Source organism: Podarcis pityusensis (assembly GCF_964106645.2).
Source record: "Podarcis pityusensis genome assembly, chromosome: 5".
Taxonomy (NCBI): domain Eukaryota; kingdom Metazoa; phylum Chordata; class Lepidosauria; order Squamata; family Lacertidae; genus Podarcis; species Podarcis pityusensis.
The window spans coordinates 88901703-88919098 of record NC_138032.1 but is presented as its reverse complement, the minus strand read 5'-3'; positions in this window follow the sequence as shown (position 1 = coordinate 88919098).

The window sequence follows — 17396 nt, the reverse complement described above, 5'->3', positions numbered from 1 at the left end:
CAATTTCAGCAAAAATCTGACGTTCTGCAATTCACTCAAAACTGGTGCCCAACTGTTGCAAACGATCCCCTGAAAGGTTTTTCGGTGGAAACAGGTAGGTTTTTATCATCGGAAACAGAATTAGCCCTCGACGTCTGAACAACGTTTTTTGAAAAAATCCCTAAGCCGCGCGGTCACAATTTCAGCAAAAATCTGACGTTCTGCAATTCACTCAAAAATGGTGCCAAACTATTGCAAATGATAGCCTGAAATGTTTTTCGGTGGAATCAGATGGGTTTTTATCATCGGAAACAGAATTAGCCCTCGACTTCTGAAGAACATTTTTTCACAATTCCAGCAAAAATCTGACGTTCTGCAATTCATTCAAAAATGGTGGCAAACTGTTGCAAACGATCCCCTGAAATGTTTTTCGGTGGAATCAGATGGGTTTTTATCATCGGAAACAGAAATAGCCCTCAACGTCTGAACAACATTTTTTGAAAAAAATCCCTAAGCCGCGCGGTCACAATTTCAGCAAAAATCTGAAGTTCTGCAATTCACTCAAAAATGATGCCAAACTGTTGCAAATGATAGCCTGAAAGGTTTTTCGGTGGAAACAGGTGGGTTTTTATCATCGGAAACAGAATTAGCCCCCACGTCTGAACAACTTTTTTTGAAAAAATCCCTAAGCCGCGCGGTCACAATTTCAGCAAAAATCTGCCGTTCTGCAATTCACTCAAAAATCGTGCCAAACTGATGCAAACGATCCCCTGAAATGTTTTTCGGTGGAATCAGATGGGTTTTTATCATCCGAAACAGAATTAGCCCTCGACGTCTGAACAACGTTTTTTGAAAAAATCCCTAAGCCGCGCGATCACAATTTCAGCAAAAATCTGACGTTCTGCAATTCATTCAAGAATGGTAGCAAAGTGTTGCAAAAGATCCCCTGAAAGGTTTTTCGGTGGAAACAGGTGGGTTTTTATCATCGGAAACAGAATTAGCCCTCGACGTCTGAACAACTTTTTTAGAAAAAATCCCTAAGCCGCGTGGTCACAATTTCAGCAAAAATCTGACGTTCTGCAATTCACTCAAAACTGGTGCCCAACTGTTGCAAACGATCCCCTGAAAGGTTTTTCGGTGGAAACAGGTAGGTTTTTATCATCGGAAACAGAATTAGCCCTCGACGTCTGAACAACGTTTTTTGAAAAAATCCCTAAGCCGCGCGGTCACAATTTCAGCAAAAATCTGACGTTCTGCAATTCACTCAAAAATGGTGCCAAACTATTGCAAATGATAGCCTGAAATGTTTTTCGGTGGAATCAGATGGGTTTTTATCATCGGAAACAGAATTAGCCCTCGACTTCTGAAGAACATTTTTTCACAATTCCAGCCAAAATATGACGTTCTGCAATTCATTCAAAAATGGTGGCAAACTGTTGCAAACGATCCCCTGAAACGTTTTTCTGTGGAAACACATGGGTTTTTATCATCGGAAACAGAATTAGCCCTCGACGTCTGAACAACTTTTTTTGAAAAAATCCCTAAGCCGTGCGGTCACAAATTCATCAAAAATCTGACGTTCTGCAATTCACTCAAAAATGGTGGCAAACTGTTGCAAGTGATCCCCTGAAAGGTTTTTCGGTGGAAACACATGGGTTTTTATCATCGGAAACAGAATTAGCCCTCGGCGTCTGAACAACTTTTTTTGAAAAAATCCCTAAGCCACGCGGTCACAATTTCAGCAAAAATGTGACGTTGTGCAATTCACTCGACAATGGTGCCCAACTGTTGCAAACAATCCCCTGAGAGGTTTTTCGGTGGAAACAGATGGGTATTAATCATCGGAAACAGAATTAGCCCTCGACGTCTGAACAACTTTTTTTGAAAAAATCCCTAAGCCGCACGGTCACAATTTCAGCAAAAATCTGCCGTTCTGCAATTCACTCAAAAATCGTGCCAAACGGATGCAAACGATCTCCTGAAATGTTTTTCGGTGGAAACAGGGGGGTTTTTATCATCGGAAACAGAATTAGCTTTCGACGTCTGAAGAACATATTTTGAAAAAATCCCTAAGCCGCGCGGTCACAATTTCAGCAAAAATCTGACGTTCTGCAATTCACTCAAAAATGATGCCAAACTGTTGCAAATGATAGCCTGAAATGTTTTTCGGTGGAAACAGGTGGGTTTTTATCATCGGAAACAGAATTAGCCCTCGACGTCTGAAGAACATTTTTTCAGAATTCCAGCAAAAATCTGATGTTCTGCAATTCACTCAAAAATGGTGTCCAACTGTTGCAAACGATCCCCTGAAAGGTTTTTCGGTGGAAACAGGTGGGTTTTTATCATCGGAAACAGAATTAGCTTTCGACGTCTGAACAACTTTTTTTGAAAAAATTCCTAAGCCGCGCGGTCACAATTTCAGCAACAATATGACATTCTGCAATTCATTCAAAAATGGTGGCAAACTGTTGCAAACGATCCCCTGAAATGTTTTTCGGTGGAATCAGATGGGTTTTTATCATCGGAAACAGAAATAGCCCTCAACGTCTGAACAACATTTTTTGAAAAAAATCCCTAAGCCGCGCGGTCACAATTTCAGCAAAAATCTGAAGTTCTGCAATTCACTCAAAAATGATGCCAAACTGTTGCAAATGATAGCCTGAAAGGTTTTTCGGTGGAAACAGGTGGGTTTTTATCATCGGAAACAGAATTAGCCCCCACGTCTGAACAACTTTTTTTGAAAAAATCCCTAAGCCGCGCGGTCACAATTTCAGCAAAAATCTGCCGTTCTGCAATTCACTCAAAAATCGTGCCAAACTGATGCAAACGATCCCCTGAAATGTTTTTCGGTGGAATCAGATGGGTTTTTATCATCCGAAACAGAATTAGCCCTCGACGTCTGAACAACGTTTTTTGAAAAAATCCCTAAGCCGCGCGATCACAATTTCAGCAAAAATCTGACGTTCTGCAATTCATTCAAGAATGGTAGCAAAGTGTTGCAAAAGATCCCCTGAAAGGTTTTTCGGTGGAAACAGGTGCGTTTTTATCATCGGAAACAGAATTAGCCCTCGACGTCTGAACAACTTTTTTAGAAAAAATCCCTAAGCCGCGTGGTCACAATTTCAGCAAAAATCTGACGTTCTGCAATTCACTCAAAACTGGTGCCCAACTGTTGCAAACGATCCCCTGAAAGGTTTTTCGGTGGAAACAGGTAGGTTTTTATCATCGGAAACAGAATTAGCCCTCGACGTCTGAACAACGTTTTTTGAAAAAATCCCTAAGCCGCGCGGTCACAATTTCAGCAAAAATCTGACGTTCTGCAATTCACTCAAAAATGGTGCCAAACTATTGCAAATGATAGCCTGAAATGTTTTTCGGTGGAATCAGATGGGTTTTTATCATCGGAAACAGAATTAGCCCTCGACTTCTGAAGAACATTTTTTCACAATTCCAGCAAAAATATGACGTTCTGCAATTCATTCAAAAATGGTGGCAAACTGTTGCAAACGATCCCCTGAAATGTTTTCCGGTGGAATCAGATGGGTTTTTATCATCGGAAACAGAAATAGCCCTCAACGTCTGAACAACATTTTTTGAAAAAAATCCCTAAGCCGCGCGGTCACAATTTCAGCAAAAATCTGAAGTTCTGCAATTCACTCAAAAATGATGCCAAACTGTTGCAAATGATAGCCTGAAAGGTTTTTCGGTGGAAACAGGTGGGTTTTTATCATCGGAAACAGAATTAGCCCCCACGTCTGAACAACTTTTTTTGAAAAAATCCCTAAGCCGCGCGGTCACAATTTCAGCAAAAATCTGCCGTTCTGCAATTCACTCAAAAATCGTGCCAAACTGATGCAAACGATCCCCTGAAATGTTTTTCGGTGGAATCAGATGGGTTTTTATCATCCGAAACAGAATTAGCCCTCGACGTCTGAACAACGTTTTTTGAAAAAATCCCTAAGCCGCGCGATCACAATTTCAGCAAAAATCTGACGTTCTGCAATTCATTCAAGAATGGTAGCAAAGTGTTGCAAAAGAATCCCTGAAAGGTTTTTCGGTGGAAACAGGTGGGTTTTTATCATCGGAAACAGAATTAGCCCTCGACGTCTGAACAACTTTTTTAGAAAAAATCCCTAAGCCGCGTGGTCACAATTTCAGCAAAAATCTGACGTTCTGCAATTCACTCAAAACTGGTGCCCAACTGTTGCAAACGATCCCCTGAAAGGTTTTTCGGTGGAAACAGGTAGGTTTTTATCATCGGAAACAGAATTAGCCCTCGACGTCTGAACAACGTTTTTTGAAAAAATCCCTAAGCCGCGCGGTCACAATTTCAGCAAAAATCTGACGTTCTGCAATTCACTCAAAAATGGTGCCAAACTATTGCAAATGATAGCCTGAAATGTTTTTCGGTGGAATCAGATGGGTTTTTATCATCGGAAACAGAATTAGCCCTCGACTTCTGAAGAACATTTTTTCACAATTCCAGCAAAAATATGACGTTCTGCAATTCATTCAAAAATGGTGGCAAACTGTTGCAAACGATCCCCTGAAACGTTTTTCTGTGGAAACACATGGGTTTTTATCATCGGAAACAGAATTAGCCCTCGACGTCTGAACAACTTTTTTTGAAAAAATCCCTAAGCCGTGCGGTCACAAATTCATCAAAAATCTGACGTTCTGCAATTCACTCAAAAATGGTGGCAAACTGTTGCAAGTGATCCCCTGAAAGGTTTTTCGGTGGAAACACATGGGTTTTTATCATCGGAAACAGAATTAGCCCTCGGCGTCTGAACAACTTTTTTTGAAAAAATCCCTAAACCGCGCGGTCACAATTTAAGCAAAAATCTGACGTTCTGCAATTCACTCAAAAATGGTGCCAAGCTGTTGCAAACGATAGACTGAAATGTTTTTCGGTGGAATCAGATGGGTTTTTATCATCGGAAACAGAATTAGCCCTCAACGTCTGAACAACTTTTTTTGAAAAAATCCCTAAGCCGCGCGGTCAAATTTTAAGCAAAAATATGGTGTTCTGCAATTCACTCAAAAATGGTGGCAAACTGTTGCAAACGATCCCCTGAAAGTTTTTTCGGTGGAAATAGATGGGTTTTTATCATCGGAAAAAGAATTAGCCCTACACGTCTGAACAACTTTTTTTCACAATTTCAGCAAAAATCTGACGTTCTGCAATTCACTCAAAAATGGTGGAAAACTGTTGCAAAAGATCACCTGAAAGGTTTTTCGGTGGAAACAGGTGGGTTTTTATCATCGGAAACAGAATTAACCCTCGACGTCTGAACAACTTTTTTTGAAAAAACCCTAAGCCACGCGGTCACAATTTCAGCAAAAATGTGACGTTGTGCAATTCACTCGACAATGGTGCCCAACTGTTGCAAACGATCCCCTGAGAGGTTTTTCGGTGGAAACAGATGGGTATTAATCATCGGAAACAGAATTAGCCCTCGACGTCTGAACAACTTTTTTTGAAAAAATCCCTAAGCCGCACGGTCACAATTTCAGCAAAAACCTGCCGTTCTGCAATTCACTCAAAAATCGTGCCAAACGGATGCAAACGATCTCCTGAAATGTTTTTCGGTGGAAACAGGGGGGTTTTTATCATCGGAAACAGAATTAGCTTTCGACGTCTGAAGAACATATTTTGAAAAAATCCCTAAGCCGCGCGGTCACAATTTCAGCAAAAATCTGACGTTCTGCAATTCACTCAAAAATGATGCCAAACTGTTGCAAATGATAGCCTGAAATGTTTTTCGGTGGAAACAGGTGGGTTTTTATCATCGGAAACAGAATTAGCCCTCGACGTCTGAAGAACATTTTTTCAGAATTCCAGCAAAAATCTGATGTTCTGCAATTCACTCAAAAATGGTGTCCAACTGTTGCAAACGATCCCCTGAAAGGTTTTTCGGTGGAAACAGGTGGGTTTTTATCATCGGAAACAGAATTAGCTTTCGACGTCTGAACAACTTTTTTTGAAAAAATTCCTAAGCCGCGCGGTCACAATTTCAGCAACAATATGACATTCTGCAATTCATTCAAAAATGGTGGCAAACTGTTGTAAACGATCCCCTGAAATGTTTTTCGGTGGAATCAGATGGGTTTTTATCATCGGAAACAGAAATAGCCCTCAACGTCTGAACAACATTTTTTGAAAAAAATCCCTAAGCCGCGCGGTCACAATTTCAGCAAAAATCTGAAGTTCTGCAATTCACTCAAAAATGGTGCCAAACTGTTGCAAACGATCCCCTGAAAGCTTTTTCGGTGGAAACAGGTGGGTTTTTCTCATCGGAAAAAGAATTAGCCCTCAACGTCTGAACAACTTTTTTTGAAAAAATCCCTAAGCCGCGCGGTCAAAATTTCAGCAAAAATCTGAAGTTCTGCAATTCACTCCAAAATGGTGCCAAACTGTTGCAAGTGATCCCCTGAAAGGTTTTTCGGGGGAAACCGGTGGGTTTTTATCATCGGAAAAAGAATTAGCCCTCGGCGTCTGAACAACTTTTTTTGAAAAAATCCCTAAGCCGCGCGGTCACAATTTCAGCAAAAATATGACGTTCTGCAATTCACTCAAAAATGGTGCCAAACTGTTGCAAACGATCCCCTGAAAGGTTTTTCGGTGGAAACAGGTGGGTTTTTATCATCGGAAACAGAATTAGGCCTCGACGACTGAACAACTTTTTTTGAAAAAATCCCTAAGCCGCGCGGTCACAATTTCAGCAAAAATATGACGTTCTGCAATTCAGTCAAAAATGGTGCCAAACTGTTGCAAACGATCCCCTGAAAGGTTTTTCGGTGGAAACAGGTGGCTTTTTCTCATCGGAAACAGAATTAGCCCTCGACGTCTGAACAACTTTTTTTGAAAAAATCCCTTAGCCGCGCGGTCAAAATTTCAGCAAAAATCTGAAGTTCTGCAATTCACTCAAAAATGGTGCCAAACTGTTGCAAACGATCCCCTGAAAGGTTTTTCGGTGGAAACAGGTGGGTTTTTCTCATCGGAAAAAGAATTAGCCCTCAACGTCTGAACAACTTTTTTTGAAAAAATCCCTAAGCCGCGCGGTCAAAATTTCAGCAAAAATATGATGTTCTGCAATTCACTCAAAAATGGTGGAAAACTGTTGAAAACGATCCCCTGAAAGGTTTTTCAGTGGAAACAGGTGGGTTTTTATCATCGGAAACAGAATTAGCCCACGACGTCTGAACAACTGTTTTTCACAATTTCAGCAAAAATCTGACGTTCTGCAATTCACTCAAAAATGGTGGAAAACTGTTGCAAAAGATCACCTGAAAGGTTTTTCGGTGGAAACAGGTGGGTTTTTATTATCGGAAACAGAATTAGCCCTCGACGATTGAACAACTTGTTTTGAAAAAATCCCTAAGCCCCGCGGTCACAATTTCAGCAAAAATCTGAAGTTCTGCAATTCACTCAAAAATGGTGCCAAACTGTTGCAAACGATCCCATGAAACGTTTTTCCGTGGAAACAGATGGGTTTTTATCATCGGAAACAGAATTAGCCCTCGACGTCTCAACAACTTTTTTTGAAAAAATCCCTAAATCGCGCGGTCACAATTTTAGCAAAAATCTGATGTTCTGCAATTCATTCAAAAATGGTGGCAAACTGTTGCAAACGATCCCCTGAAAGGATTTTCGGTGGAAACAGGTGGGTTTTAATCATCGGAAACAGAATTAGCCCTCGACGTCTGAACAACTTTTTTTGAAAAAATCCCTAAGCCGTGCGGTCACAAATTCATCAAAAATCTGACGTTCTGCAATTCACTCAAAAATGATTGGCAAACTGTTGCAAGTGATCCCCTGAAAGGTTTTTCGGTGGAAACACATGGGTTTTTATCATCGGAAACAGAATTAGCCCTTGGCGTCTGAACAACTTTTTTTGAAAAAATCCCTAAACCGCGCGGTCACAATTTAAGCAAAAATCTGACGTTCTGCAATTCACTCAAAAATGGTGCCAAACTGTTGCAAACGATAGACTGAAATGTTTTTCGGTGGAATCAGATGGGTTTTTATCATCGGAAACAGAATTAGCCCTCGACGTCTGAACAACTTTTTTTGAAAAAATCCCTAAGCCGCACGGTAACAATTTCAGCAAAAATCTGACGGTCTGCATTCACTCAAAAATGGTGGTAAACTGTTCCAAACGATCCCCTGAAAGGTTTTTCGGTAGAAACAGGTGGGTTTTTATCATCGGAAACAGAATTAGTCCTCAACATCTGAACAACTTTTTTTGAAAAAATCCCTACGCCGCGCGGTCACAATTTCAGCAAAAATCTGCCGTTCTGCAATTCACTCAAAAATCGTGCCAAACTGATGGAAACGATCCCCTGAAATGTTTTTCGGTGGAATCATATGGGTTTTTATCATCGGAATCAGAATTAGCCCTAGACTTCTGAACATCTTTTTTTCACAATTCCAGCAAAAATCTGACGTTCTGCAATTCACTCAAAAATGGTGGCAAACTGTTGCAACAGATCCCCTGAAAGGTTTTTCGGTGGAAACAGGTGGGTTTTTATCATCGGAAACAGAATTAACCCTCGACGTCTGAACAACTTTTTTTGAAAAAAACCCTAAGCCGCGCGGTCACAATTTCAGCAAAAATCTGACGTTGTGCAATTCACTCGAAAATGGTGCCCAACTGTTGCAAACGATCCCCTGAAAGGTTTTTCGGTGGAAACAGGTGGGTTTTTATCATCGGAAACAGAATTAGCCCTCGACGTCTGAAGAACACTTTTTCACTTTCCAACAAAAATCTGACGTTCTGCAATTCACTCAAAAATGGTGGCAAACTGTTGCAAACGATCCCCTGAAATGTTTTTCGGTGGAATCAGATGGGTTTTTATCATCGGAAACAGAATTTGCCCTCGACGTCTGAACAACTTTTTTTGAAAAAATCCCTAAGCCGCGCTGTCACAATTTCAGCAAAAATCTGACGTTCTGCAATTCAATCAAAAATGGTTCAAAACTGTTGCAAATAATAGCCTGAAATGTTTTTCGTTGGAATCAGATGTGTTTTTATCATCGGAAACAGAATTAGCCCTCGACGTCTGAAGAACATTTTTTCAAAATTCCAGCAAAAATCTGACGATCTGCAATTCACGCAAAAATGGTGGCAAACTGTTGCAAAAGATCCCCTGAAAGGTTTTTCGGTGGAAACAGGTAGGTTTTTATCATCTGAAACAGAATTAACCCTCGACGTCTGAACAAATTTTTTTGAAAAAAACCCTAAGCCGCGCAGTCACAATTTCAGCAAAAATCTGACGTTGTGCAATTCACTCGAAAATGGTGCCCAACTGTTGCAAACGATCCCCTGAAAGGTTTTTTGGTTGAAACAGGTGGGTTTTTATCATCTGAAACAGAATTAACCCTCGACGTCTGAACAACTTTTTTTGAAAAAATCCCTAAGCCGCGCGGTCACAATTCCAGCAAAAATCTGACGTTCTCCAATTCACTCAAAAATGGTGGCAAACTGTTGCAAACGATCCCCTGAAATGTTTTTCGGTGGAATCAGATGGGTTTTTATCATCGGAAACAGAATTAGCCCTCGACGTCTGAAGAACATTTTTTCACAATTCCAGCAAAAATCTGACGATCTGCAATTCACTCAAAAATGGTGTCCAACTGTTGCAAACGATCCCCTGAAAGGTTTTTCGGTGGAAACAGGTGGGTTTTTATCATCGGAAAAAGAATTAGCCCTCAACGTCTGAACAACTTTTTTTGAAAAAATCCCTAAGCCGCGCGGTCAAAATTTCAGCAAAAATATGATGTTCTGCAATTCACTCGAAAATGGTGCCCAACTGTTGCAAACGATCCCCTGAAAGGTTTTTCGGTGGAAACAGGTGGGTTTTTATCATCGGAAACAGAATTAGCCCTCGACGTCTGAAGAACACTTTTTCACTTTCCAACAAAAATCTGACGTTCTGCAATTCACTCAAAAATGGTGGCAAACTGTTGCAAACGATCCCCTGAAATGTTTTTCGGTGGAATCAGATGGGTTTTTATCATCGGAAACAGAATTTGCCCTCGACGTCTGAACAACTTTTTTTGAAAAAATCCCTAAGCCGCGCTGTCACAATTTCAGCAAAAATCTGACGTTCTGCAATTCAATCAAAAATGGTGGCAAACTGTTGCAAACGATCCCCTGAAATGTTTTTCGGTGGAATCAGATGGGTTTTTATCATCGGAAACAGAATTAGCCCTCGACGTCTGAAGAACATTTTTTCACAATTCCAGCAAAAATCTGACGATCTGCAATTCACTCAAAAATGGTGTCCAACTGTTGCAAACGATCCCCTGAAAGGTTTTTCGGTGGAAACAGGTGGGTTTTTATCATCGGAAACAGAATTAGCTTTCGACGTCTGAACAACTTTTTTTGAAAAAATTCCTAAGCCGCGCGGTCACAATTTCAGCAACAATATGACATTCTGTAATTCATTCAAAAATGGTGGGAAACTGTTGCAAACGATCCCCTGAAATGTTTTTCGGTGGAATCAGATGGGTTTTTATCATCGGAAACAGAATTAGCCCTCAACGTCTGAACAACATTTTTTGAAAAAAATCCCTAAGCCGCGCGGTCAAAATTTCAGCAAAAATCTGAAGTTCTGCAATTCACTCAAAAATGGTGCCAAACTGTTGCAAACGATCCCCTGAAAGGTTTTTCGGTGGAAACAGGTGGGTTTTTATCATCGGAAAAAGAATTAGCCCTCAACGTCTGAACAACTTTTTTTGAAAAAATCCCTAAGCCGCGCGGTCAAAATTTCAGCAAAAATATGATGTTCTGCAATTCACTCAAAAATGGTGGCAAACTGTTGCAAACGATAGACTGAAATGTTTTTCGGTGGAATCAGATGGGTTTTTATCATCGGAAACAGAATTAGCCCTCGACGTCTGAACAACTTTTTTTGAAAAAATCCCTAAGCCGCACGGTAACAATTTCAGCAAAAATCTGACGGTCTGCATTCACTCAAAAATGGTGGTAAACTGTTCCAAACGATCCCCTGAAAGGTTTTTCGGTAGAAACAGGTGGGTTTTTATCATCGGAAACAGAATTAGTCCTCAACGTCTGAACAACTTTTTTTGAAAAAATCCCTACGCCGCGCGGTCACAATTTCAGCAAAAATCTGCCGTTCTGCAATTCACTCAAAAATCGTGCCAAACTGATGGAAACGATCCCCTGAAATGTTTTTCGGTGGAATCAGATGGGTTTTTATCATCGGAAACAGAATTAGCCCTCGACGTCTGAACAACTTTTTTTGAAAAAATCCCTAAGCCGTGCGGTCACAAATTCATCAAAAATCTGACGTTCTGCAATTCACTCAAAAATGGTGGCAAACTGTTGCAAGTGATCCCCTGAAAGGTTTTTCGGTGGAAACACACGGGTTTTTATCATCGGAAACAGAATCAGCTCTTGGAGTCTGAACAATTTTTTTTGAAAAAATCCCTAAACCGCGCGGTCACAATTTAAGCAAACATCTGACGTTCTGCAATTCACTCAAAAATGGTGCCAAACTGTTGCAAACGATAGACTGAAATGTTTTTCGGTGGAATCAGATGGGTTTTTATCATCGGAAACAGAATTAGCCTTCGACGTCTGAACAACTTTTTTTGAAAAAATCCCTAAGCCGCACGGTAACAATTTCAGCAAAAATCTGACGTTCTGCATTCACTCAAAAATGGTGGTAAACTGTTCCAAACGATCCCCTGAAAGGTTTTTCGGTAGAAACAGGTGGGTTTTTATCATCGGAATCAGAATTAGCCCTAGACTTCTGAACATCTTTTTTTCACAATTCCAGCAAAAATCTGACGTTCTGCAATTCACTCAAAAATGGTGGCAAACTGTTGCAACAGATCGCCTGAAAGGTTTTTCGGTGGAAACAGGTGGGTTTTTATCATCGGAAACAGAATTAACCCTCGACGTCTGAACAACTTTTTTTGAAAAAAACCCTAAGCCGCGCGGTCACAATTTCAGCAAAAATCTGACGTTGTGCAATTCACTCGAAAATGGTGCCCAACTGTTGCAAACGATCCCCTGAAAGGTTTTTCGGTGGAAACAGGTGGGTTTTTATCATCGGAAACAGAATTAGCCCTCGACGTCTGAAGAACACTTTTTCACTTTCCAACAAAAATCTGACGTTCTGCAATTCACTCAAAAATGGTGGCAAACTGTTGCAAACGATCCCCTGAAATGTTTTTCGGTGGAATCAGATGGGTTTTTATCATCGGAAACAGAATTTGCCCTCGACGTCTGAACAACTTTTTTTGAAAAAATCCCTAAGCCGCGCTGTCACAATTTCAGCAAAAATCTGACGTTCTGCAATTCAATCAAAAATGGTGCAAAACTGTTGCAAATAATAGCCTGAAATGTTTTTCGTTGGAATCAGATGTGTTTTTATCATCGGAAACAGAATTAGCCCTCGACGTCTGAAGAACATTTTTTCAAAATTCCAGCAAAAATCTGACGATCTGCAATTCACGCAAAAATGGTGGCAAACTGTTGCAAAAGATCCCCTGAAAGGTTTTTCGGTGGAAACAGGTAGGTTTTTATCATCTGAAACAGAATTAACCCTCGACGTCTGAACAAATTTTTTTGAAAAAAACCCTAAGCCGCGCAGTCACAATTTCAGCAAAAATCTGACGTTGTGCAATTCACTCGAAAATGGTGCCCAACTGTTGCAAACGATCCCCTGAAAGGTTTTTTGGTTGAAACAGGTGGGTTTTTATCATCTGAAACAGAATTAACCCTCGACGTCTGAACAACTTTTTTTGAAAAAATCCCTAAGCCGCGCGGTCACAATTCCAGCAAAAATCTGACGTTCTCCAATTCACTCAAAAATGGTGGCAAACTGTTGCAAACGATCCCCTGAAATGTTTTTCGGTGGAATCAGATGGGTTTTTATCATCGGAAACAGAATTAGCCCTCGACGTCTGAAGAACATTTTTTCACAATTCCAGCAAAAATCTGACGATCTGCAATTCACTCAAAAATGGTGTCCAACTGTTGCAAACGATCCCCTGAAAGGTTTTTCGGTGGAAACAGGTGGGTTTTTATCATCGGAAACAGAATTAGCTTTCGACGTCTGAACTACTTTTTTTGAAAAAATTCCTAAGCCGCGCGGTCACAATTTCAGCAACAATATGACGTTCTGCAATTCATTCAAAAATGGTGGGAAACTGTTGCAAACGATCCCCTGAAATGTTTTTCGGTGGAATCAGATGGGTTTTTATCATCGGAAACAGAATTAGCCCTCAACGTCTGAACAACATTTTTTGAAAAAAATCCCTAAGCCGCGCGGTCAAAATTTCAGCAAAAATCTGAAGTTCTGCAATTCACTCAAAAATGGTGCCAAACTGTTGCAAACGATCCCCTGAAAGGTTTTTCGGTGGAAACAGTTGGGTTTTTATCATCGGAAAAAGAATTAGCCCTCAACGTCTGAACAACTTTTTTTGAAAAAATCCCTAAGCCGCGCGGTCAAAATTTCAGCAAAAATATGATGTTCTGCAATTCACTCAAAAATGGTGGGAAACTGTTGCAAACGATCCCCTGAAAGTTTTTTCGGTGGAAATAGATGGGTTTTTATCATCGGAAAAAGAATTAGCCCTAGACGTCTGAACAACTTTTTTTCACAATTTCAGCAAAAATCTGACGTTCTGCAATTCACTCAAAAATGGTGGAAAACTGTTGCAAAAGATCACCTGAAAGGTTTTTCGGTGGAAACAGGTGGGTTTTTATCATCGGAAACAGAATTAACCCTCGACGTCTGAACAACTTTTTTTGAAAAAACCCTAAGCCGCGCGGTCACAATTTCAGCAAAAATGTGACGTTGTGCAATTCACTCGACAATGGTGCCCAACTGTTGCAAACGATCCCCTGAGAGGTTTTTCGGTGGAAACAGATGGGTATTAATCATCAGAAACAGAATTAGCCCTCGACGTCTGAACAACTTTTTTTGAAAAAATCCCTAAGCCGCGCGGTCACAATTTCAGCAAAAATCTGCCGTTCTGCAATTCACTCAAAAATCGTGCCAAACGGAATCAAACGATCCCCTGAAATGTTTTTCGGTGGAAACAGGGGGGTTTTTATCATCGGAAACAGAATTAGCTTTCGACGTCTGAAGAACTTATTTTGAAAAAATCCCTAAGCCGCGCGGTCACAATTTCAGCAAAAATCTGACGTTCTGCAATTCACTTAAAAATGATGCCAAACTGTTGCAAATGATAGCCTGAAATGTTTTTCGGTGGAAACAGGTGGGTTTTTATCATCGGAAACAGAATTAGCCCTCGACGTCTGAAGAACATTTTTTCAGAATTCCAGCAAAAATCTGACGTTCTGCAATTCACTCAAAAATGGTGTCCAACTGTTGCAAACGATCCCCTGAAAGGTTTTTCGGTGGAAACAGGTGGGTTTTTATCATCGGAAACAGAATTAGCTTTCGACGTCTGAACAACTTTTTTTGAAAAAATTCCTAAGCCGCGCGGTCACAATTTCAGCAACAATATGACATTCTGCAATTCATTCAAAAATGGTGGGAAACTGTTGCAAACGATCCCATGAAATGTTTTTCGGTGGAATCAGATGGGTTTTTATCATCGGAAACAGAATTAGCCCTCAACGTCTGAACAACATTTTTTGAAAAAAATCCCTAAGCCGCGCGGTCACAATTTCAGCAAAAATCTGAAGTTCTGCAATTCACTCAAAAATGGTGCCAAACTGTTGGAAACGATCCCCTGAAAGCTTTTTCGGTGGAAACAGGTGGGTTTTTATCATCGGAAAAAGAATTAGCCCTCAACGTCTGAACAACTTTTTTTGAAAAAATCCCTAAGCCGCGCGGTCAAAATTTTAGCAAAAATCTGAAGTTCTGCAATTCACTCAAAAATGGTTCCAAACTGTTGCAAACGATCCCCTGAAAGGTTTTTCGGTGGAAACAGGTGGGTTTTTATCATCGGAAAAAGAATTAGCCCTCAACGTCTCAACAACTTTTATTGAAAAAACCCTAAGCCGCGCCGTCACAATTTCAGCAAAAATGTGACGTTGTGCAATTCACTCGACAATGGTGCCCAACTGTTGCAAACGATCCCCTGAGAGGTTTTTCGGTGGAAACAGATGGGTATTAATCATCGGAAACAGAATTAGCCCTCGACATCTGAACAACTTTTTTTGAAAAAATCCCTAAGCCGCGCGGTCACAATTTCAGCAAAAATCTGACGTTCTGCAATTCACTCAAAAATGATGCCAAACTGTTGCAAATGATAGCCTGAAATGTTTTTCGGTGGAAACAGGTGGGTTTTTATCATCGGAAACAGAATTAGCCCTCGACGTCTGAAGAACATTTTTTCAGAATTCCAGCAAAAATCTGACGTTCTGCAATTGACTCAAAAATGGTGTCCAACTGTTGCAAACGATCCCCTGAAAGGTTTTTCGGTGGAAACAGGTGGGTTTTTATCATCGGAAACAGAATTAGCTTTCGACGTCTGAACAACTTTTTTTGAAAAAATTCCTAAGCCGCAAGGTCACAATTTCAGCAACAATATGACATTCTGCAATTCATTCAAAAATGGTGGCAAACTGTTGCAAACGATCCCCTGAAATGTTTTTCGGTGGAATCAGATGGGTTTTTATCATCGGAAACAGAATTAGCCCTCAACGTCTGAACAACATTTTTTGAAAAAAAACCCTAAGCCGCGCGGTCACAATTTCAGCAAAAATCTGAAGTTCTGCAATTCACTCAAAAATGGTGCCAAACTGTTGCAAACGATCCCCTGAAAGGTTTTTCGGTGGAAACAGGTGGGTTTTTCTCATCGGAAAAAGAATTAGCCCTCAACGTCTGAACAACTTTTTTTGAAAAAATCCCTAAGCCGCGCGGTCAAAATTTCAGCAAAAATCTGAAGTTCTGCAATTCACTCAAAAATGGTGCCAAACTGTTGCAAGTGATCCCCTGAAAGGTTTTTCGGTGGAAACAGGTGGGTTTTTATCATCGGAAAAAGAATTAGCCCTCGGCGTCTGAACAACTTTTTTTGAAAAAATCCCTAAGCCGCGCGGTCACAATTTCAGCAGAAATATGACGTTCTGCAATTCACTCAAAAATGGTGCCAAACTGTTGCAAACGATCCCCTGAAAGGTTTTTCGGTGGAAACAGGTGGGTTTTTATCATCGGAAACAGAATTAGGCCTCGACGACTGAACAACTTTTTTTGAAAAAATCCCTAAGCCGCGCGGTCACAATTTCAGCAAAAATATGACGTTCTGCAATTCACTCAAAAATGGTGGCAAACTGTTGCAAACGATCCCCTGAAAGGTTTTTCGGTGGAAACAGGTAGCTTTTTCTCATCGGAAACAGAATTAGCCCTCGACGTCTGAACAACTTTTTTTGAAAAAATCCCTTAGCCGCGCGCTCAGAATTTCAGCAAAAATCTGAAGTTCTGCAATTCACTCAAAAATGGTGGCAAACTGTTGCAAACGATCCCCTGAAAGTTTTTACGGTGGAAACAGGTGGGTTTTTATCATCGGAAACAGAATTAGCCCTCGACGACTGAACAACTTGTTTTGAAAAAATCCCTAAGCCGCGCGGTCACAATTTCAGCAAAAATCTGACGTTCTGCAATTCACTCAAAAATGGTGGCAAACTGTTGCAAACGATCCCCTGAAAGGTTTTTCGGTGGAAACAGGTGGGTTTTTATCATCGGAAACAGAATTAGCCCTCGACGACTGAACAACTTTTTTTGAAAAAATCCCTAAGCCGCGCGGTCACAATTTCAGCAAAAATCTGACGTTCTGCAATTCACTCAAAAATGGTGCCAAACTGTTGCAAACGATCCCATGAAACGTTTTTCCGTGGAAACAGATGGGTTTTTATCATCGGAAACAGAATTAGCCCTCGACGTCTCAACAACTTTTTTGGAAAAAATCCCTAAAACGCGCGGTCACAATTTCAGCAAAAATCTGATGTTCTGCAATTCATTCAAAAATGGTGGCAAACTGTTGCAAACGATCCCCTGAAAGGATTTTCGGTGGAAACAGGTGGGTTTTAATCATCGGAAACAGAATTAGCCCTCGACGTCTGAACAACTTTTTTTGAAAAAATCCCTAAGCCGTGCGGTCACAAATTCATCAAAAATCTGACGTTCTGCAATTCACTCAAAAATGGTGCCAAACTGTTGCAAACGATAGACTGAAATGTTTTTCGGTGGAATCAGATGGGTTTTTATCATCGGAAACGGAATAAGCCCTCGACGTCTGAACAACTTTTTTTGAAAAAATCCCTAAGCCGCACGGTAACAATTTCAGCAAAAATCTGACGTTCTGCATTCAATCAAAAATGGTGGTAAACTGTTCCAAACGATCCCCTGAAAGGTTTTTCGGTAGAAACAGGTGGGTTTTTATCATCGGAAACAGAATTAGTCCT